The sequence below is a fragment of the Antechinus flavipes genome, chromosome 3, assembly GCF_016432865.1.
Source record: "Antechinus flavipes isolate AdamAnt ecotype Samford, QLD, Australia chromosome 3, AdamAnt_v2, whole genome shotgun sequence".
NCBI lineage: Eukaryota > Metazoa > Chordata > Mammalia > Dasyuromorphia > Dasyuridae > Antechinus > Antechinus flavipes.
Window position 1 is genome coordinate 509,100,715 of NC_067400.1, and position 25,331 is coordinate 509,126,045.

The window sequence follows — 25,331 nt, forward strand, 5'->3', positions numbered from 1 at the left end:
GACAGTGAAGATGCCAGTGTGAGAAGCTCCAGCGACAACCTTTTTGTCCCTGAAATCCTGTGCTCTGATGGATTCTCAGAGGTTTCTGATAGAGGAGAATTTCCATTTTGCAGATGCTTTTCGATTATTAACAAGGAAGGATCAGATCCCTTGCATGTTGATTTAGGTGTTGCAAGGAAGGCAGATGACTTTGATCAGAACAGCCCCTCTGCATGCAGACTCATGAACCTGAATCTGCCATCCTGCCTAGGGATGCCTGGGGCTGCCTGAACCAAAAGTTCACATGGGGACCTGATCATCAGGCACAAGATTCTCAGAGGAAAAAGAAGAATATGTGGCTGGGAGTAGAAAGAACAAGATATTAGAAGACCTAGCTTCCTTCATGGCTCAAGTCATATGCCATGTGCACCACCTTCTACAAGAAGCCTTTCTTAGTTATCCATTTTTTAATTCTCTTTCTTTCTGCAAATTAGCATGGGTGCACTTAATTGCATTCATGTACTATCAGTCCAGTAGAATGTAAGATCTTTGAGGAGTTGCAGGTTTTTGTTTTATCATTCCATGTCATTTATCCTCAGAACCAAGACTGCTTTGATAAAATAGATATTCTTTTTTTTTTTTCCTATTTTTATTTATTTATTTTTTGCTGAGGCAACTGGGGTTAAGTAACTTGCCCAGGGACATTCAGCTAGGAAGTGTTAAGTGTCTGAGGCCAGATTTGAACTCAAGTCCTCCTGCCTTCAGGGTCACCTGCTGTGCCAAAAGTAGATAAATTCTTGTTGGGAAACAGTCCCTCCCATCCCCAAGTCTGGCAAACTCCTGTAACAGTACTGAAGAGACTATAATCTCACCTTACAGACAGGTGACACAGTGGATAAAGTGCCTGGCCTGGAATCAGGAAGACCTGAATTCAAATACAGTTTCAGAGGCTTATGACCCTGGGCAAGCCATTTATTTGCCTCCATTCCTCGTATATAAAATGAGCTGGAGAAGAAAATAGCAAATCCACTCCAGTATTTTTGCTTCAAAAATCCCAAATAGGGTCATGAAGAGTTAGACATGACATAAACAACACAACAATATGCTGATACCATCCAGAATCTAGTATATAGACATATTTCCTGAATTTTAGAATCTAATTAGAGCAAACATTGGTGATAATTGGAAAACAACTTTGTGTTCTCAAGATGCCCAAAGTCCCAAAGCAACATTTCCTTCTTCTTAACCCATCTATTATATACATTTCCTTTAGAATGAAATCATGAAATGGGTGTCTCTCTAGGGTTTTTCAGTGAGTGTAATAATGAGCTCACTTCCCTCTATTATGAAAGCCACTTTTAATTCCTTTCCCTCTTACCTCATTGTTGTTCAATCATGTCCAGCTCTTTGTGACCCTTTATGAGGTTTTCTTGCCAAAGATACTGGAGTGTTGACATGTTCTTCTCCTGCTCATTTTACAGATGAAATTGAGGCAAACAGGGTTAAGTCATATATTGTCTGAGACTGGATCTGAACTCATGAAGACTAGTCTTTCTGACTTCTTGACCAACATTTTATCCACTCTATCCACTGAATCACCTAGCTGTCCCTCTCATCCTGAGAGACTTAAATTAGGAGGGATTGCTGGGCCACATGAGGGCTTTATATGGGTGATGTCAAGGTGGAATTTAGCTGAAAAGATTTAGAGTTAACTTAGTACCTACTTCATAGGGTCATTGTGAGAATCAAATGGATTAACTTATAAAGTGCTTTATAAACCTCAAAGTGCTATAAACCTATAATTGCTACTAGCTATTAGGAAGAGGAGGAGGAGAAGTAGCATTAGTGCAGAAAGTTCCTAATCACTACAGAGTACAAAAAACAGAAAATTTAAATAATCAGAATTTTATTTTCATACATTTTACAGTTCACTTTTATGAAAAAGAGATGCTTAAGATATGTTAATAAGCTGAAATCAGGGGTTTTTATTTTAGTCAACTTTAAGAGTATGTTATAATCTGTAAATTCAGCCTAACATCTTTCAACATCTATAAGATCCCTGAATTTGAGAGTCTGGGTTCTAGTAATTATTCCCTTCCATACTTTCTATGGTTTAATCATTTTTATAAACTTTTAGATGGTCCAGCTAGATGATGCAATGGATAGAGTGTCAAGCCTGAAAGTCAGGAAACCTCATCTTTTTGACTTCAAATCTAACCTCAGCTACTAGCTGTGTGACTCTGGGCAAGTCACTTAACCCTGTTTGCCTCAGTTTCCTCATCTGTTAAAAAATAAGTTGAAGAAGGAAATAGCAACCTACTTTGCAAACAATCTTTGCAAAGAATGTCCCAAATGGGGCCATGAAGAATTGGATACCACTGAAATACCTAAATAAATATTAAACCTTAATATATGTAGCTTCCTCTCTCAGATTTATTTATTTAGATTTTTTTTGACTAGGTGAAAGAGAAGATTCTTTGCCTCAATTGCTGTCTAGCCTTAATCACTGAATGGGTGATAACCTAATCAAATTGAGATCTGCTGATGATCTTAGCTTAAAAACACTTTAAAAAGGCTTTAAAAGGACCTTAAAAAGGTCCCATTATATCCTGGGCCATCTCCAGTTGTCCTGATCTGTATTTGTTTACTAGACCAGATGGCTCTGGAGGGGAAAGTGAGGCAGGTGACCTAGCACAGTTACAACTTATTCACTTACTTGTCAGGTGACCTTGGACAAGTAGCCTAACTTCTCCCAGAATCAGGAAACAGGAATGATAATATTAACTACACTTGCCTCAAAGGACTGTAGGTAGGATCAGATTCATATTGTCTGCGAATGCCTACTGTTATTCAAACATAAACAGGGCCCAGATGTTAAATACTTGCGGCTTTTAAAGCCAAAAGACCTAATTTAATGCTTTGTCCAGTTCTTTGCTAAGTGTATGACCTTGGGTAAAAAAAAAAAAGAATCTCTGTAAAGTTCAATTTTTTCATCAGTAGAAATGAAAGGGTGAGATCAGTAACCTCCAATGTCCTTTCCAGTTCTAAATCTGTGATCTATAATACTGTCATCATAGGATGTGGTACAAGGAGAATCTATAACCTTCATCTCCACTTAGTGGCTGCTTTCTTTCCACTTCCTACCAAACCTAACGTGATTGAGAGTAACCCTTGAGGATGTCCAAGGCGGCAGAGTGCTGATCCCAGTTGATCTCTCCCATCAATCTCTAAGTCTCCTGCAGAGTATATAGCAGATGGTTCTTTCTATGGAGCTCTAGAATAAACACTTCCCAGCGTACAATGAGAATATGTCATGAAATAACAGATTGTTTTCCTACAGGTCACTCAACAAACAGATGATGAGAACAGGCCTTTGGGCCTGCCCAATGTTAGCTTCATCACCCCAAGATCCTCCCATTTACCAACATTATAGCCATGTGTATGGGATATCACTGGATGTGGCCATCAGCTAACTACTCTATTCACAATGTATCTGTCTGATGATTTTGGCAGATCCATCAATATTAGTGATCAATGTTATGACTAAGGTCAACAAGGCTGACCGACATTACTTAATGGACATCCAAACCCACAGTCTCTGGTTTGGCTAAAATCCATCCCAGAAAACTGAGATTAGACAACCTATCGAGAGAAACTGAGAAAAATCCCAGTGGTTTGAAGTCTACATAATTTCACATAGATGACATCATATTTAAGAAAGCTCTGGGATACCAGGGAATGAAGCAACAATATTTGATAGTACCAAAGGATAAACAAGCTTGCAAAAGCCCTGGGCTTTTCATAGTTGTCTTCAAGTAGTTCCCTACATTAGACTATGAGATTCTTGGAGTTTATATTTTTTTTTATTCCTTTAAAATATTCCCAGTATTTAGCACAGTGTCTGACACATAGCAAGAACTTTTAATGAAAGCTACTTGATGTGTTAACTTATTTAAGGAAATATTTAGGTCAAAGAGAGGCATCAATAGGGATAACTGCTGAACCTTCCCTAGCCTCTTAAAACTAACCCTGCCTGCAAAAGGGAAAACAGTCACAGCTGCTACACCACTGGGATATAGTTCAATGTGGCATCTGGTATATCCTCATCAACAGTTGTTGGGTTTGGCAGCTGTGATGGGAAGTAAATAAATCCTGGTTTTTCTTGTCACCTGGTCTTCATGTTTCTCTTGTTTCATGATCTGGGAAGATAGATGTTACTTCTACTGTGCTACAATGCCTAAGTAGGGACTAGGTTACATTCTTCTCTAGGTTTTAATTTTTCCATACATAAAATGAAAGATTGAGATGAGGTGAGATTAAGGTTTCAATTTGTATTTTTTTAAAAGCTACTTTCAAGCACTTGTAGTTGTCCCTGAACTTCTTTTTAAAAAGAAGTTCCTGCACAGTAGTTTCTTTTTTTTTTTTTTGGGGGGGGGGGGAGAGGAGAGGAGAACAATTTAAAGACATCCAGTATTTTCTATTCTAGAAATTAGTAAATAAGCATTTATTAAGCACTTTAGTTAATAAATTAGTGATCTGTTTTTTTTTTTTGTTTGTTTTGTTTTTGACATGTTGACTTTGAAATCTTGAGGGAATAGCCCAGTGGAAATATCTGAGACACAATGAAAAGAGAAAAGAGCAGAGGGTTCAAAACAGAGGTGGAGAATATTTTTCTAATCATCATATAGTATTAGGGCAGGACCTTGGTGTCCAAGGTATCAAAGATTTTTTTTTTCCTTTTGGCAATACTGAAGCTTTATATTTAAAAAATATATATCATTGCTTAAAAAAAATCATCACGACACACGGTGGGCCAAGGAGACATCCAGGTCTGAGTTCTCTGCCTGTAAGACCATAATCTGCCACAATGCAGGGAGAAGGGGGGAGTTTCAAGGAAAAGTTCAGTATAATGATCTATCAAGCATGTAAATGTGTCCAAGTAACAATGAGTAGAATAATTGTAACTTAGAAATCTGGCCTAGGGAAAGATCGGTCCCTGTTAAGAAGCAGAACTAGGGATGAGATAATCATTGTCCCTCTTTCCCAGGCCAGGTCTTTCTACCTATAGGAGGGGCTTGGGGATAGGATGTGCTTTTGGAATGGAGGGAGAACTCAACTATGTTGCCAGTTAGAATTGTGTGACCTGAGCCATTCCAGCTTGAGATCTTGGATGATCATCCCAGAATGGTCTAAAGTTTTTCTCTGCTGAATTCTGATGTTCAAATGAATTTTGTTATTTTTTCAAGTTTTAAAAAATATCCCTTTAGTTATCAAACTGTTCAAATCATTTACTCTATCAGTATCTTTATTGGGCCTGTATCCCAGACATCATAAGGAGGCAAAAAGGACCCACATGTGCAAAAATGTTTGTGGCAGCTCTTTTTGTAGTGGCTAGAAACTGGAAACTGAGTGGATGCCCATCAGATGGAGAATGGCTGAATAAATTATGGTATATGAATGTTATGGAATATTATTGTTCTGTAAGAAATGACCAGCAGGATGATTTCAGAAAGGCCTGGAGGGACTTGCATGAACTGATGCTGAGTGAAATGATCAGAACCAGGAGATCATTATACATGGCAACAGCCACATTATGTGATGATCAATTCTGAAGAATGCAGCTCTTTTCAACAATGAGATGATTCAGACCAATTCCAGTGGTATTGTGATGGAGAGAGCCTTCTGCACCCAGAGAGAGGACTGTGGGGACTGAATGTGGATCACAACATAGTATTTTCATTCTTTTTGTTATTGTTTGCTTGCATTTTGTTTTCTTTCTCATTTTTCCCTTTTTGATCTGATTTTTCTTATGCAGCATGATAATTATATAGATATGTATAAAATAATTACATGTTTAATATATATCAGATTACTTGCTATGTAAGGGAGGGGATGGAGGAAAGGGAAGGAAAACTTTGGAACATGGGATTTTGCAAGGGTGAATGTTGAAAACTATGCATATGTTTTGAAAATAAAAGGCTTTAATAAGAAAAAAAGAGTAAATGATAAAAATAAAGAATTTCTTTAATAATTTGATTGGTATAACAAGCATTAAAACTTAAAGTTAACTTTGGTAGTATTGTTATTTTCATTATATTGACATAGTCTAACCATGAACATTGAATATTCCTCCAATTATTTACATTGTTCTTTATTTCTTTAAAGAGTACTTTGTAACTATGCAAGTCTTTTTTTTTTTTTAAATTTTTATTTAATAATTACTTTATATTGACAGAATCCATGCCAGGGTAATTTTTTTACAACATTATCCCTTGCACTCATTTCTGTTCCAATTTTTCCCCTCCCTCCCCCCACCCCCTCCCCTAGATGGCAAGCAGTCCTATATATGTTGGATATGTATGCAAGTCTTTTGTTGTTTTGGTAAACTATCCTCCAGACATTTTATGTACATTGTAGTTATTTGACATGTGATTTGCCTTCCTATACTGTGTCTTGGATTTTGTCATTATTGCAGAGAAATACTATTATTTTTGAGTACTTATTTTGTTGTTTGCAACTTTGCTGGAAACATCCAATGTTTCAACTGGTGCCTTTGCTGATTCCAGAATTTACATAAGCAATAAACAGGGATAGTTTTATCTCCTCTTGATCTAATTTTATGTCTGTAATTTACTTCTCTGGTCTTATTGCTATTGATAACATTGAATGGTGCAAGTTCTGGGCTAGCTCCCTGGAGGCCTCAGAATCAGCCAGAGTCAGGATAAGCAAAAGTCCTTGGTCTTTAGGGGGAGAAGTGAAGGGGATGGACAAAACTGCCACAAACTCTCCACCAGCCTCCCTTCTCCTTGTCCTCCTCCAAAGTCTTTGGCTTGTCTCACTCTACCCCTTAATCCCTCCTGTGATTCTCCTAACCCCAAGCATTGAGCTAGCATTAACTGTGAGAAGAGAAATTCCAAACATGCTAAGAGTTATTGTCCAATAGGTAATTAGACTTAAGTGCTTGGTTGTCTGATTCAAGTGCACCTATTCAGAGTTTCAACATTTACAGAATGGGATAAACTGAAGTATGTGGCCTTGACCTATGTCTTAATTGTGACCTGAGATGCAATAACAAATTGAGCTATAGATCAAAGCTGCAGGTGTCTGATTATTTTAGATAAACTTATATTCTCCTCCTGTCCACTAGCACCTTTTCATTAGCATTTAAGTTCTTGATAGGGTAAAGAATGTGTTATTGTATTCTTTGTCTATGGAATAGATTTCCACAGTATGATGAAAGCCTGTACTTCCCCAGTCAAAGGGAGAAAAGGTCAGAAAGGGGTGGAAGCTTCTGCATGAGGGTCTATATAATCTATTTTTGTAGTTTGTGCTTTGCAATCCTCTCTGTTGGGAGTTGCCCTTCCTCACAAGATTGTAATAAATCATATTTTGCTTTTTACCCTGAGAGTCTCTGATTTTAATTTGGTTAAGGATTGCTGTCCTATACAATTTTGGGGGCTCGTCCGGGATATTTCCTGTTTGTGAGCGGTCTCTGGTGTACCAAATCCTTAGGCAGAGTTCTCAGGTGACTCTTGGACTCCACTCAGAAAGACCCACTCTAATTGGGTAAATTTACAAAGAGAAATACTCAGAGAAGCAAAAACAGAAGTAAGTGGGCTAGCAAAGATGGAGGATTGATTTGGCTCAGGAGAAAAGCCACTGGGGAAAAGTTTGGAATCAGTCAGGTAAGTTGTGCATAAAGCAGTTAGGGAAAGATACGGGCAAAGGGGGAAGGGTTCTAAGTAGTCCACAAGTCCAAAAGAGTACATTCCCTTTGACAAGACCTGATGAGCCTCCTGGGTGACTAGAACTGGGAGAGACTTTAAGCAGTTAGAGTCCATCAGAGTGCTCTCTTTGGGTGACTCTTCCACCAAAGAGAACAAGATGTTGTGAACCATGGGAAAGGAACAATCTAAAGTAGCTGCCTCTAAAAACCTATCTAGTGTCTGGAAGATAGTTCTTTAGAAAGAACTGAGAAGTACCAAAATTTACAGGGAAGAAACAAAAGGAAATGAGCAAATACTGTTGTTTTGTTTGGGCATGCACCCCACTTGGAGGAACTATCAATCCTCCAAAGGCTGGTATAAATTCAAAGTAGCCTTTAATACTGAAAGAGACTGACTATATAGCCTTGTGGTTGTGGACTGTGGAACAGCTTGTATATCCCCCCCCACCCATATTCCCTTCCCCCATTCCGACAACAAAATGGCTCCTATAGCTACAGCTCTGGAAGTCCCCTTTGTGCTTCCACCCCAAGAAGGGGTGGAGAACAAGTGTTTGATCGATTTAGAAAAGCTGTGTGTGTGTGTGTGTGTGTGTGTGTGTGTGTGAGAGAGAGAGAGAGAGAGAGAGAGAGACAGACAGACAGACAGACAGACACAGAGAAAGAGAAACAGACACACAGAGAGATAGAGATAGAGACAGAAAAATGGGGAGAGAAAGAGAGAGGCAGAGGACAGGAAGGGAGATTTTTTTTTTTTTTTAATGTTTCTCTCAGTTAGCTGAATTACAAAAGAAGAGACTTGGCCATTTGGGATTTAAAAGCTTTTGTTTTGTACATAATTGAATTTATGCAAATAGCTTTTAGCTAGAGAGGAAGGACTAGTTCTGATATAGGGAAAGTTTTTAATTGTCTCATGAAAAAGAAAAAAAATGACATATTTCTGTGGACTTAGAACTGGCCAATTTGGATCTGCAGAAATAGTTAAAGTTATAAAACTGCTAAAACATTTTAGCAGATTCTGGGGTCCTTGAGACTAATTATTAAGTTGCTTGGTATTGTCTCTCAGTCAGCTCTATCAGCTAACTTGAATTAGTCTATTATATTTTTAAGTAGGTCTAATTTATATGACTAAAAGTCTTCTGAGGGCCTGAACTTGAGGTTTACAGAAAAACTGCAAAAACAAGAAACAACAATACCACCAAAAAATGCCTTTTTTGCCTTGGAGAAGCTTGTGGAATTTGACCTGGCTAGGTTGGAATCCCAGCCTGGTCTGTATTCTTCTGGGGTTTGCCCTTGTGCCCCAACATCTTCAAAGAGATAATTACTATTAACAGTGTGTGCTAAAATTTGAACTTGTTTATTCTAGTATAAGATTTAGAAATATATGGGCATTAATATCGAAGTATTGCTACTAGAAGTTTAAATCTGTATTTGATTGATTTTAGGATAAAAAATTGAGTATTAAAACAAAGTTCTCTGGTAACTTATGTAAATAGGTTACATATTTGTATCTCCCAATTAGACGACCATGTTGCTTTTGAAATTATATATTGGGCAATATGTAAAAATTGTGTTTTAACATTTTGTCAGCCCTGATGGATATGTTGTATAAATTCTGTGAAATTTGGCCCAGTTATTTAAATATTACCTATATTCAGAATCTTCAAGTTTGTTTTGCTTTTTTTTCCTTTAACAAAGAAATAAAAGCACAAAAATCTGACATATAAGGGTATGTATAATTGTGAAGAAAATTGTGTCTGAAAGGTATGTAATATGTCAAAAGATAAATAAGAAGGTATTGAAGAGGTGTCTCTTCAGGGGGAGGGAGCCTGACTCCAGAATATTCAAGTTAGATTTTACTGAAATAATACCAGTGGAAAAACTGAGATATTTACTGATTATAGTGGACCATTTTGTAGGATGGGTAGAAGTTTTCATCTAAGATCTGCTGCCTTAAGAGGGAGTAGTGAAATAACATTAGAACAAATTATACCTAAGTATGGATTGGAAGAGATTAATGATTCTGCAAATGGAACATACTTTACTTCTAAGGTTTTATAAGAAATAATGGGGAGGGATTGCAAATTGAGTAGCAATTTCATACACCTGGGTAACTGACCTCATCAGCGAAAATGTATAGAATGAATCAGGTTTTTAAGAAATAGGTTACTAAATTGATGTTAGAGACTAAATTGCCTTGGACCAAATGTTTGCCTATTGTTAACTGTCCCCAGAAGTGATCTGGGACTTTCCCCATGTGAGATGCTATTTGGTCTACTTTACTTGGGAGGGGAAAGGGAAATATCCTCTTTTGAAACAAAAGATAAGTTTTTAAGGAATTATATACTGGCAGTCTCTTTACCCCTTTCAGCCCATAGGAAGCAAGGATTGCAGGTTCAGACAACATCTTTGGATTTTGTAGTTCCAGCATAATCTAGAGTGCAGTCCAGAAGCTGAGAACACCACAATTAAAGGACATATGGAGGAACCTCAAGAATGGACTGTTAAGGACAATTTATAACCTCTAAAATTGACTTTGCACCAGGGCAATTAGGAATATTTTGGTTGGAGGGAAGATTAATTGTGCTTAGAAAAATGTTAACAATATTGGTATTGTACCTGTTATTTATAGGGACTCCTCGATTAGAGGAAGTTGAATTAACATTTTTATGGAAAAATTATTAATGTCAATTCTGATAGGGTTCTTTAATCAGGAGAATACCATCCATTTCTCTATCCTATATTCTATGTAAGTTTTAATTGGCTATATTGAATCATCATAAAGTTATCCCCATTATTTAGAGAGATTCTGACAACAGTAGTCTGTCTTTGTTCCTTTGAACATGGTTAATACCTGAATATATTTTGATATAGATTGGGTTTTGGACATCCTAATAAAATGATTTATGTAATGTGGAATTTACAAACATCTGCATAGAGATGAAAATAAGCTATAGACTTTCTAGGATGAATCTGTTACTGTTATCAACATGAGATTTGTCAATACTTATTTAAGATATGTGTCCCTTGAGAGCTAAATTAACCTGAAGCTTTGATTCATGAGACTTGCTATTTGAAATAAAATTTCTTGGGACTATAGTTGGTATTATTTGGAGTTTTGAATTCGTAGAATTGTCTGATGGATCATCAAGCTAGTAATCTACCATCTGAAAGGAATATACCACAAGCTACTCAGAGAAATGTGATCTTGAATTAGTACAGATGGAGGTTAGTATTTGAGCAAGAAGTGGAGGACAACCTTGGTCTCCATTTAAGGTAGAATCCTTCTCACTCAGTTTCCCAGTGGTATTCCTTTGCATAAGAACCTACCTGATTATTCTTGCGTCTGGAATTAAAAATACCTAAAGTCAAACAGAGCTAAGGATGATTTATCCTGTCATGTATGTACTCTCAGGCTAAGGCCTAAAGGACCAGTTTTTGATTACAAGCATGTTCCTGCTTTTTTCTCTCATAGAAAATTTGTATAATCAAGGCAAGTGGTCAGTAGAAATCATGAACACAATTCAAATATGTAAGTTCTTGTAGTTTCCTATCTGAAATATGTGGTTATTATGTCCTAAATAAGTAGGTAAGTGAGTATTTGGTCCAAACATCTATCTGTCACTCAATGCATATGTCTAGCTGTTTCTTTTAGCATTTCTGTTGTTGCTCACTTTCCTGATAGGCATCTTTATTTATAAAGGTTACCTACTCTAATTACTGGGGATGGAAATGATTGGGGTGATAGTCCCAGATAGAATTTGGAGGTACAGAACCCCAACTTGTATGCTAAATAGGCTCATTAGACACCAAGTCATGGTCAAAATAATTAATAACTAGATTGCAAAGGCATTACATTTGTTAGCAGACCAGGCCATTCACACTAGAGAAAGAGTACTCTAGTATAGATTGGCATTAGATTACACCTTGATTCATTTTGTTGATTTGATTTTTCTGTCCTCTTTTTCTTAATCAGGTTTATTGATTTTGTTAGTCCTTCCAAAGAACCATCTTGTAGCATTTTCTATAACATTTCTATAGTCTTTTGTTTTCTAATACACCTATTTCTCCTCTTTTGTGCTTATTTTGAGTTTATTTATCTGTTGGCTTTATATACATACATACATATATATATAACTAGTGCAGGAGTGATGTTTTAGATGAAACTGAGGAGAAGAAAATGTAGCGGTCATGGTGAGGATCAACAATAGAGTTAGAAGTTATAAGACAGATGGAAAGATGGGAATGATAAAAGAAAATAGATCAGATTAAGAAATTTTGTAAAGCATACCCATGAAGGTACAACATTTATGGAGAGTGATGTGCTGTATTATTAAGTTTTTTTCCATCAAATAGATAATCAACAAAACAATAAATCCAACCCTAAATTGTAATCTTTGCCAATTTCAGTTAATTGTTTTATCTTTTTCTAGTTATATACATAGATTAGCTTTTTAAATACACATTTCTTTATGAATCATTTTGAGAGAGAAAAACCAGAATAAAAGGGAAAAACCACAAGAGAAGAAAAAATGTACATATAGCATATATTGATTTATATTCTATCTTCACAGTTTTCTTTCTGGATGCAGATGGCATTTCAAACCAAAGTTTATTGGGATTGCCTTGGATCATTGAACCACTGAGAAAAACCAAGTCTTTCATAGTCGATCATCCCACAATCTTGCGTTACTGTCTATAATGTATTCCTGATTCTGCTTGTTTCACTCAGCATCAGTTCATGTAAATCTTTCCAGGATTTTCTAAAATCAGTTTATTTATCATTTTAATAAAATAATAATATTCCTTACTTTCATATACCATAACTTATTCAGCCATTCCCCAATTGATGGGTATCAACTCACTTTCCAATTCTTATGGGTCCTTTTCCCTCTTTTATGATTTCCTCGGGATACAGACTCAGTAGAGACACTGCTGGATCAAAGACTTTGCAGTTTTATAGCCCTCTGGGCATAGTTCTGAATTGCTTTCCAAAACAGTTGTATCATTTCACAACCTCACCAACAATGCTTTAGTGTCCCAGTTTTCCCACATCCCCTTCAATATTTATCATTATCTTTTCCTATCATCTCTACATCTGAGAATCTGAGAACTATGAGTTGGTACCTCAGAGTTGTTTTAATTTGCATTTCTCTAATCAACAATGATTTAGAACACTTTTTCATAAGACTATAAATGAAAATTGTCTGTTCATATCCTTTGACCACTTATCAATTGGGGAATGACTTGTATCCTTATAAATTTGACACAGTTCTTTATATGTTTTAGAAATGAGGCCTTCATCAGAAACATTGGCTCTAAAATTTTTTCCCAGCTTTTTACTTCTCTTTTAATCTAGTATATGTTGGTTTTGTTTGCGTGACAACTTTTCAATTTGCTGTAATCAAAGTTGTCCATTTTGCATTTTATAATGTTCTCTAATTCTTCTTTGGTCATATAACTTCTTCCCTTCTCCTAAGATCTGATAGATAAACTATCCCTGCTTTCCTAATTTCACAGGTGCATATGCTCACATTGAAAACATAACTTTCTTTATTTCCCTATTTCCCAATGACATAACATTTTAAGATAATCTTTTTTTTTAATTCAGTGTTCCAATTTCTCTCCCTCTTACCTCTGGCCCCTTCTTGAAGAGGCAAGTAGTTTGATTTTTCATCGTACATGTGAAATCAGAACATTGAAAACTTAACAATTGAATCTCTAGCTGTTTGGAGCCAGCTCTAAAATAGCCCTGCTTGTGGATGATGGCAAGATGATAAAGGATATTATGAGAGTAATGAAAAGTAGAAACCTTGAGGACCAAAGACAAAATCTGAGGAGAGATCTGAGAGGAGAAGATGAGGCTTCAGCCTTGTATTCCACTGCACTAGCATCATGCTTCCAGAAAAAACTCATCACCAGGAAACTCATTGTTCAGGAGATTACATCAGTTTTGATCTCAGACCTCATCAGCACAATCAGTAGGCTCTGTCCCACTGATTGGAGGGCTAGAGAGTGGGGCAAAATCTCCTCCTCTATGTAACTTATAACTCCTCCATTTCCCATCAGCAGCCCTCCTTGGATTTAATTCTTCCCTCACCATGCCTCTGATACTGAGGTTCCTTCCTTCTTCCTGCTTTCTTTCTTTCTTCTTCATCCATTTTATTGCAAAAACCTTGAGGACAAGGACTGACCTTATTTTTCTTTTTTAGTGATATTCCCAGTGTATCTATCACATTGTAGGTGTTTTAAAAAGGTTTATTGATTTACATTGAATTGAATTGAAGAAGACTAAGTGAAGTTGAAGCTCCAAGGTCAGAGTCTTCACTTCATACAATCACAAGCTTCTCTCAAAATTTTCCCCTCCAACATCTTGAGATCTCTAGGCTCATCTGTGCTGTATTGCTCAGTTCCCTTGGTGATCTCAAATAACTCTTTCTTTTACCTTCCCTGAATGGGAATGCAACCCTAAGGGGCTCAGTGCTACTCAGACAGGTACTTTCAAGTTGCTAACATTTGCAAGCAAAAGGTTTTGTCTGTTTGCTTTCTACAGAAAATATAGCACTGCCTCTGTACATCCACAGTACAACATCCCCAGGAGAATTTTCTATGTTTATTGTATTTCTATTTGCTTTTTGGTTGCCTATTTTTCATGAGTTTTATTTACTTTTCTTGAAAGTCCAGCATTTCTCTGAAGTTCACCTTAATGAAAAGTTAAAAAAAACACTTAGGAGGTTTACAAGATGCTCAAGTAATGAGAATTAGGAGCCATTATATTTTGTAAAGGCAGTGAATAGTTATCTGAATTAAGAGTTCATTTTCGTAATATGTCCTAAATGGAACAAATTACTAATGAAGTGCTAAATTACTGGAAACATCCCTGTTACTTATTAAACACTTTCACTAATTAGAAGGGGGAGAAATCAAGAGTTGAAGTACAGTTTAATATCTCCTGAGACCAGGTCAGAAGTGAGCAGATGTGTTTATATAGCGTAGCCCAGGGGCATGCATTGAGGTGAGAGCTACAGAGTAGCTTCAGGTGATGGGTTTCAAATCTGCCAAAGACCCTGGGTGAGAACTAAAAAGACACTCTGCTGGACTTTAATTAGGTGAAACTGGGCAGCCACTTATATTTGTGACCTTGATGTATTACATGAGCATGCAGAAATGGGGCTGGGAAGGGAAGGCAAAGAAAATATAGAAGGATAGATTTCATTTTTTTCATTGCAGAAGATTTCCTTTCTTTAGAATATGACACCTCTGAGGGTAACAATGTTTCCTGTGCCTGTTTTTTCTCTGCCCTCTGCTCATTCTGTTGAGTGCCTAGGACAACAACCAATCCAATATTTAGGGGAGTATTTATTATTGCTGCTACTGATGGTGGTGATTGTGATGAAAATCTGCCTTAAAGAATGCTAACCAGGACCAGATGCCTCTTGTGGTGATAGCATTTTCAAAAAATCCATAGGATTATGATGCTATCATCACCCTAAATCATTTATTATTTGCCCATTCAAATGAAATGCTGTGGTAAATACAGTGCAAAGCAATCCTCACCAAAATATTCTTTGCCTCTTTGAAAGTCACTGTCTAAAACAGATAGCACAAGTGGAGTCAGGAAGACCTGGGTGAAATCTTGCCTCAGATACTTATTAGCTATGTGACTGAGTAAATTATCCCTCAGCTTCAGTTTCCTCATTCATAAAATACCACCTGCTTCTAAAAGCATGAGGATCAAAGGAAATGTGATATGCTATGTTGTTTTGCAAACTTTAAAGCATATATAAATGGGAGCTATCATCATCATCATCATCATTAAATTTCACTATTATTATTAATTTTCTCTGATTTCTTGAAAATCTTAATCTGAAATAATACTGATATTGATAAAACTCTAAAAGGAAATCATGCTAGACAGCAAAGCATGTTAACAGCAACAGATTAAGTACATATAGAAGTAAATGACTAGTTTGCATTTATAAAGTACTTTGAGATTTATAGGGACCTTTCCACCTTCCAACTCTGGGAAAAGGTACACCAAAGATCTTAATTCCCATATTGCAAATGAGGAAACAATCTATAATTCAGTCAATAAATATTTATTAAGCCTATAGGATGTACCAAGCACTATGCTACAGCTTGTCTCAAAGATATGAAATTATATATGTGCATATACAATATATATGTATGTATTTGCATGTCTGTGCATTTATGTACATGCTTGGAGTATGTATATATGTTATAACATGTACATACATATGCACAGAGATTTATATCTCTGTGTGTACATATATACATCCTTGTGTGTACATTTATGTACATGCTACATATGCACAATACATATACATATACATAGGATGTACCAGGCAATATGCTATGACTTGTCTCAGAGTTCTGAAGTGACTTTCTCCATGGCCACAGAGCCATGGAATATATAATATTTAGGTCAAGTAATAAGTTAAATATATGTGTGTATTGTGAAATATGTATGTTTGCATGCATGCATACACATGTGTATGTGCATTTATGTATTGCTTGGAGTGTATATGTTATAACATGAACATGTATGTGCATATGCATGCATATCTTTAAGTATGAATATATCCACATTCTTGGGTGTGCATTTATGTATATGCTTAGAATATATGTGTATATGTGCATTATATGCATATGTTTGCATTACACACACATACACATACATATATACATATATATGTATATATATATACATCTATGTATATATATGAATGTGTGTGTATATACACACATGTATATATATGTATGTGTATATGTGTGTGCGAGTTCCCCATAAGACATTAAGAAAGAGATGTTCCATGTCACAATCTGAGAGATGATTTGTGCAGGGAATATATAGTAAAAAGATACTTCTCTGAGTATGAGGATATTTTTAAAAGGAACTTAGAACAAACAAGATAAAGCCTATGATTGCCATATGTGGCTCACAGAGGAACAGCACAGTTGGCAGAGGGGGCAGCAGTTTTGGGGTTGTGATGTAAACCTCTGAAAAGAGAGCAGATCAATTTTGGTTAGCTGTGTAGTCAGTAAGATTCCCATAATTACCTATAATGTATGTTCAGGTACCCCCAGGGCTGCTGCAAAGTTTACTATTTCCTATAAGATCAATTCCCTCTCTCTGTTTCATGGATTTTTAAAAGGGGCATCTGGGATGGCAGAAGATGCTTGAAACCTCTTGGTTCTCTTTTTTCTGTGATGTAAAGAGGCAATGAATGGGAGGTGACAGATGAAACCATGCAATGAGTAATGAAGGAGTTTACTATGGACATTGGGATACAATGTGTATATGGGTAGGAAAAGTTTCCTGTGTATGACTAAGAAATTTCCCGGGTGCAGAAGAAAGAATACTGTATTTGAAATCAGATGACTTGGATTCAAATCTTGGTTCTGCCATTTACTAAATGTGTAATTCTAAAAGAGTAATTGAGTATCTCTGGTCCTCAGCCTCCTTTTCTGTAAAATAAGAGGATTGGATTAAGTCTCTAAGATCCTGTCTAGTTTTAAATCTACGATCCTATAATCTTATTTTGATATGCTGAATGATTGAAGGTCTTTTGCTGTGAACTTTCTATTTGAAATCTGATTAAATTTGATTTTAATCAAGCAACATTAAGAGACTCATGAGCTGTTTAAGCTGTGGTTTTAAGTGGATGCTGCCCCAAAATGTGCTATAAACCTGAAAGGTTCTTTTTTTGGGAGAAGAAGAAGCAGTTGGCCCCTGGGAGGCCAGATGGGGAAGGTCATAATAGGTCATTTGATTCATGTCCTTGTAGGACCATAGAGAGAAAAAATTACCACTTTTTTGTTATTGCTATATTTTATAGAAAATGCTTTACAAGTTCATCAAACAAAAGAATTGTTTGAATTGAACAAGTTATGAAGGAAAGAACACAGTCCCCCTGTATAATCTGAATGGCATCAAGAAAGCAGATAAGAATAATAAAGGGTAGAATCAATTGATCTTCAAGATTACTTTGCAGTCCAAAAATTATATGATTCTATGAATAAAGAGATAATAAAGAGGTACAAGCAAGTAAGCTTCTGGAGCAGCTAGGTGGCACAGTGGATAAAGTGCCAGTCAGGAAGAAGCAGCTTCCTGAGTTCAAATCCATCCTCTGACACTTACTAGTTGTGTGATCCTGGGTAAGTCATTTTACTCTGTTTGCCTCAGTTTCCTCATCTGCAAAATGAGCTAGAGAAGGAAATGACAAAAACCACTCCAGTATCTTTGCCAAGAAAACCCCAAATGGGGATCTTGAAAATTTGGACATGACTGAATAACAACAAGCAAACTTGCCTGGCAATCAGTTCTCACAGAGCATTGGTCTTAACAAATCCAAGTCCAAATGTAAGCGTGCATACCAGATATGTCTTTTTGAGCTTGATCCCCAAGGTAACTTTGTAAGATAACTCCGTGCTTTCCTTAGCCCTGATGCTCATCTGGCTACTGAATCCAGATTCCCGGACTCCAAGACACCAAAATGTTTTCCTCATTTTTCAAAACTCCATGTTTCAGTACCATACCTGGTGAAATACAGACTCTAAAATTGAACCGTTTCACAGGACTACATGTCCTGAGAGGGGAAAATTCTCCACAACCTGAATTCTTGTAGTATCATCTTTCATGAGGTGCTTTGCACAAAGAAGTTAAATCACAAAAAAGCAGCTGAAAGGACTGATTCAGAGAGATGACAGAGACCTGCCATGGCCCTTTGAATGTCTCTGCAGCCCATCAAAGAGTTTCCAATTCACCAAATGGCTAGCCAACTGGAACCAGTTGCAGAATGTTTATGCAGGCTCTAACATTCTCTCTAATGCATTTCCGTTACACATTATCACTTCTCCTGGAAGCAGGTTCTTCAAGTGGGGAGATACCAGCAGAGAAACTCAGTCCCTGGACCACACCCTGTAACATTATTATATACATTTATGCTTGCTAGCTACCCCAAAAGGGACAACCAGCTCCCTCCACCAGCTCAAGCAAAAGAAGGAACATCCTGATTACCTTTGAAGTCAAAACTGCCAGTCAGGAGAGCTTTGTGCATTGAGAGATGAGCTAGACTTCTATAGAAATAGCATCTTGAGTTTCTATTCTTTGCGTCTTTTCTATTAAGCACTCAAAGGCCATGGTTTTTCCCTTGCCTCAGAAGTGTTACTCAGAGTGCTACTTTATACTCATTGCAAGGCAGTGGAAGCAAATGAGACTAACATCAGACCTGAATAATGAACAAGAAGGGAAAATATTCCATTTCATTTCCAATGGGGGAGCAGAAGGAAGCTCAGACTAAACTGAATTCCCTGCTTCTCATGCGTTTACAATAGATCTCACATTAGTTACTTCTGTAGTATTTTTTTTCCTTGTGTTAGTATTCCCAAGGGAACAGAGAGAAAAACAAGTTGAATGTGAACAACACAAGACTTAAGTACTCAATCTATTTTAATCCTTTAGCAACATATTTCTGAAATAATTTTTAGAGGGCGTTTAGACTTTCAGGAGGAAGAGTCTTATCTTTAGTGAATTACTATTTATTGAGACTTTAATAAATGTTTGTCTCTTGCTGGCAGGCTGCTTTTGTAGCCCATTAAAGTAAAGATTATCTTTACGGGAGAAAAGCACAGAGTCTGATTTCCATCCTGAGTAGAGCAGTGTTGAAAACATCAGTCAGAACTTCCACATGATCAGTTCTCATTTCACCTGAGGAGTTGGGTTTTGCTAGTTAATGATATATTTTGGTAATGGTTGTGACACCAAAGGTCATCTGTAAATAGAGCTTACGAGGAAGGAAATGAAAATCGCAAATTGGATTCACTCGCTGGACTAGACAGCAGGAAGGTTCAGATCTTCATTCTATTTGTGGCATAAAGAATGGAGAGCTGATGACTGGCACAGAAATCTGTCTTTGGGGGAATAGATTCATTCCTTCTGTATTTGTTTTCTTTGGTTGATCCAGAGAGGAGCTCCTGTCTGTGTTTTTTTTTTTTTTAAATCATATTTGAATTTATTGGAAGGCCATTTTGTTGCTATTTTGCCACTATATTTGAATGGAAACATTCACACATTGTATGAACATTCATACAGAATTAGAAATTATGCATCTTTATTCTTGTAGGAGGCTGGTCAAAGAAATTTCTTGATTGTTTTGATGAGTTTGTAGAATGGAAAACTTGTGTTTGGGACTTTTAAAAAGCACCTCTCTCTAGAGAACATAAGCATTTCATAAAGGGTTATAAATTTGTAACTGGAGGTCCAAAAATGTTAAATGATTTGCCAAATTCACATAGGTAGTAATCATTAGAAGTAGGATTTGAATTCAAATCCTCAAATTCAAAGCTAGCACTTTCTTCCTCTTTAGCACTGCTGACTAGTATCTTATTGAGAGGACTAGTCTGATTAAGTTTCAAGGACAAGGGATGCTTCCACAATTCACAGGTTGGATCAGAGAGATGCCCCTTGGACATCTGGAGGTTGGAATTTGGTGATAGGGGCTCCACCCAAGATGAATCTATTGGCTCAGACTACTGGAAGGACAGGCTCTCCCCAGATTCTTTGGGTTCCTTCAATTAAAGGAAAAAGAGACTACTTTCTGATCTTCTTGGATTTGGGTTTTACATTTTGATCTTTCTCTCAGAAAGATATTGAAAGCATAGCAGATGGAAGTGAGTCTTTCTCCCTACCCCCACCCCCCAAAAAACATCACTAGCAGATTTCAACAGTGGGAGGCATGTTTGCCCACATAAAACAAAGAGGAATCTGGAGAACATCCTACCTGAACTCCTATGAAATCATTAAAGGAGGAGAGACTTCTGAGTTATATTGGATTAAAAGTCTTCATTCCTCACATAGGTGACAGTAGACCTATTGAAAGCCTGAATAGAGATGTGTTCAATTCCCAAATTCTCAATGGGAAAATCATCAAGCTGACCAGAGAAGTCCCTTGATCAAACTCCTATGTTATTATTCTAAAAAAATTAATACAAAATATCCAGATTTCCTATGTATATATAAAGAAATTCTTGCTTGAATATATCCTGTGGGGAAACAATTCTGCAAATTTTCTGTTAAGCACCTCTATTAATATCTATGTTGGGGAAAGAGTATCCATTTATTAAATACCTACTATGTGCCAGGCACTGTGCTCAGTGCTTTACAAATGTTAACTCCTCCTCACAACAACAGGTAGCACAAAGTTATTTGGGCCTTTTATACATGCAACTCACTATTATTCAGTGTAAAAATACTCTCTGTTCTTTGAGAAATTGCTTTCAAATGACTTAATCTCTTTGCACACTCTATGATCCCATAAAAACTGAACAGCTCATCATTCTCCAGAGACATCCCATATTTTCTCATCTCTGTGTCTTTGCTCACCCTATTCTCTCCATGGAATGCCCTTCTATATCCACCTCTTCAACAAAATCTTTCTTGATCTCTATCTTCTGTAAGTAATCTCCTCCTCCCCTGATCTCCCATGGCACTTCATACTTCTACCACAAGAAGAAATTCTTCTACTAGCATTAATTAAGTTGATACTACAGAGGTATCAAACTCAGGGAACCAGATTAAAATGAAATTTGGAAATGCTCAACAAAATAAATAAAAATGAATTAAATATAGATAATGTTAATTTATAGTTTTCTAAATCATTATACAATTTCAGGGATTTATTTCTATCCGAATTAGACTATAAGCTCTGTTAAGGGAAGGAATGATTATAGGATGCCTCATTCTACACTATATTCTTTCCTCCTCATGAAGCCTAACACAAAGCTCTTGTATACCACTTAGGCACCCAATAAATATTTGTTTGAATAATTAATAAGTAAAGTGGATAAAAGAATGAATTAAAGAAGGATTTAGTAATAGTAGCTACCATGACAGAATTGTTTTTGGAACCATAGTAAGAAGGGAGAAGACTAATTTATTTTTTGAGGCTTAGCTATCTGATAGTTTAATAACATTAAAAAATAAATATTATAAACTGAATTGGCTAAAAGGATATGAAGAAGAAAGGAAATGCTGTGGGCTACAGAAGGAGGCCTAGGGGTAAAACAGAGATAGTGGCTTCTCTCTGGGATTGGGCTTCCCTCCTATTATTCTATGCTTCTGGCATCATAGTAAAAAGGCAGAAACTGAATTTGAAGTGAAGCCATCACCAGTTATTTGAGATCTTCCCATCAACCGTTAATATCTTGCCTAGGGTTTTTCCATAAGGGGTTAGAATCATAGACAAAACAAGGAATATTCATTAGGGAAGGTGCTGCTGAAATTATATTGATACTTTTTAGTTATTTATAACTTTTTTGAAGAGGTTTTAGATTCAGGGTACTTCTAGAAGTTTTAGGGAACATGACAGTAGGGGCAGCTAGGTGGTACAGTGGATACAGGACTCAGGTACAGGACCTGAGTTCAGACCCAATCTCAGACACCTGACACCAGCTGTGTGACCCTGAGCAAATCATTTAATCCTGATTGCTTTGCAGAAAGGATCATGGACTAGGAAAGCATTGTAGGTCCTGGTCAATACCTGGGGTCTTAGAACTGGCCATCTCCTGCCTATCACCTTAAAAATGAAGGAATTGAGATCTAGACAGGAGAACTGCATCCAGGATTTGACTTTAGATGGTCTGATTCCAAATCCATCATCTTTGCACTCAACCTCTATACCTCAACCATCTGCCCTCAGACTGAAGGAAGAGTGAATGAATGGCAGCTGGGGGGGGGGGGGAGAAGCAGTGCCCTCCTCCCCAAATCATGGGTCCTGCTTCCATCTGGTCTCTCCAGCCATCACTCAGGAAAGCTATTCTCATGGAGCATGATCCAATTCTCTTCACCAGCCTGCAGGTTGGCCAGCCTACTAAGACAACAACATGCCTTGAGGGAGAGACAGGATGTGGGATTACAATGCATGTGGCCATCACTGCCCCAACTGCCCCCTCCTCATGGCCCCTGACCTCAGGTCCCACACCTGAGAGCCTTGAAAGTAGCCCTCACCCCCAATACCACCAGCTCTCCTTCTAGCCCAACGCCAGCTCCCATCACTAAGGGAGCAAATACTATGGAGTAGTGGGGAAGCAGACACCTTTCTGACCATCACTGCCACAGAGGGACAAGTAAGCCCAATATTCCTATGAAAGGCACTATCAACCAAACCATCGGGCTAGCTTCCAGTCGACACCCTAAAGCTATCACTCTAGCAACTCCTATAGGTGTAAATGCATATATATAGACACACATATATGCCTGTTTATGCAACACATGTACATAAATGTACATATAATTGCATGTGAATCCAGATGTTTGTGTGTGTGAACAGAATATTCTATCTCAGTTCAGGGCAATCTCTGAAGCTGCCTCTATATGCTCCCCTCTCATGAGTGACCTTCCTGGTTTCCCTTACATCCCAATCACAATCTTTTCTTTTATTGGGAGTCTTCCCCTAGCTGTCTCAAGTCTAGTGCCTTCCCTTTCTTCATCATTTCGTATTTATCCCGTATACAGTTGCTTTGTATATAATGGTCTGCACATGTCTTTCCCATTATACTGTAAAGTCCTTGAGGGCAAGGACTCCTTTCTTTTTATCTGTATCTTGAGCATAGAATACAATACATGACACAGAGTAGGTGCTTAATAAATGTTGTTTGATAAAAAACAGCCTAACAACTGTTTGACTGGATACTGTAGCTATTAAAGACTCAAGGAAAAAAAGCTCTTGCCACCAAAGTCCTGGGCATTGTTAAATTGTTCAATATCAGAAAAATATATGATTATCAGTAGAAATAACACTAAAAAATGCTTCTCCATTTGCTCTGCTACTGCTTCCTAAAGACCATGAGGTCTTTTCATCTGATTTGCAACTGGTTTCCATCCATTCGATTGTGAGCATGGAAAACAGCCACTGGGCAATGAAGTGGAGAGAAGACCAGGCCTGGAGTCCTGAAGGCTTGAGTTCAAATCCAGCCTTGGATACCTACCAATTGTGTGACCCTGGGCAAGTCACTTAACCCTGCTTGCCTCAGTTTCCTCATCTGTAAAATAAGCTAGCGAAACTTACTCTCCAGTATCTTTGCCAAAAAAATCCCAAAGGAAGTCACAAAAATTTGACACAACTAAATAATATTAAAAATTAGATTGTGAGCTTCTTGAAAACAGGAACTATTTTTTCTAGGAAAAAGAGCTTATTATTGTGTTTTGTGCAAAGTAAGTGCTTAGTGCTTACTTTGCATGCTTTTTATGAATTAATTCATTCATATATCATGTGAAAATTTTAATTTCAAATTGACATTAGCCGAGAGTTGTTGCCATTTCATTGTAGATGACATGTGGACTTTCAGGTGCAGTGAATTGGGACAGTGAAGGTCCCCTTGCTTTCGGACACCTTGCAATATCTTGAATAAGCTGTTGGGTAATGATGCAGAGAAGTAGCCATCAGGGAAAGAAGCAAGCTAAACAGCTGATACTAAAATTGGAAGGAGGCTCATACATATATGCATAGGTACATATACAGATATAGATATAAATAGGAATCTTTTTTGTTCCAGACTTGTAATTTCATGGGTGGTAAGAAACTCCTGGTATGGAATCTCCTTCCCTGGGTGCAGATACCTTCCAATTTTAGAGAACTGCCTGGGACAGAGATGTCAAACCACAGACAATGCTCTCCAGTGAGCTTGACACTTAACAAAATAAATAAAAAGACAATAAAATACAGTTAATGCTATTTATGGTTTTCTAAGTTAATGTGTGCCAGCAAGGATCCTTATATTTGGCTCAATAGCCTCATTTCTATTTGAGTTTGATACCACTGGCCCAGAAAATTGAAATATTGAGGCTTGCCCAGGGTTACCCAGCCAGTTTGGAAGGGGAAGAGCTTGAATCCAGGCATTCCTGATTGTAAGGTCAACTCTCTATGCCAGGTTGTCTACATGCATACGTATACATATGTAGGTACACACTGGTCTGTATCTGACTTTTTCTTCTCCACAATCACCAATGCAAATGATTTCAAATAGATTCTGCTTCCCTCTTCCATATACTCCACTCGGCTTGTCTAGGCTTAGAGGCTATTCTTGGTGTACATCTTTACTTGACTTTATCCAGATAAAAAAAGGTTGGGGAGTGGGTCTTAGAATTAGGAAGTAGAATCAGTTCTTGATTTCAGACTTATGTGAAATGAATTCTGCTTTTGACAATTTGAAGCAAAGCCAGGTAGGGTCACCAACCAGGCTGTTTGATTGACTTGGCTAACAATTAATTACAAATAGTGATATAATATTATAGCCACATCTATCTACATGTATGCAAGTGTATTTGATTTTGCTTCTGAAAACTAGGCTAGATTCAGAAATAAATAAGCCATTGAGAAATTAGACAATGAAGGAGTGATTCTAAGAGAACTAGACAGTATCTGTCTCCAAGAATTCATTGAGCACCTTTTTTGTGTTCAGCCACAAGTCTCTCTCCACTCCAGTCAATGTTCTATTTAATGCCCAAAGTACAAGTTCTGATCATGTCGACTCCTTACTCAAAAAACTTCAGTGACTCCAGGATCAATATAAAATCTTCCTTTTGTCATTCAAAAGTTTTCATAACTTA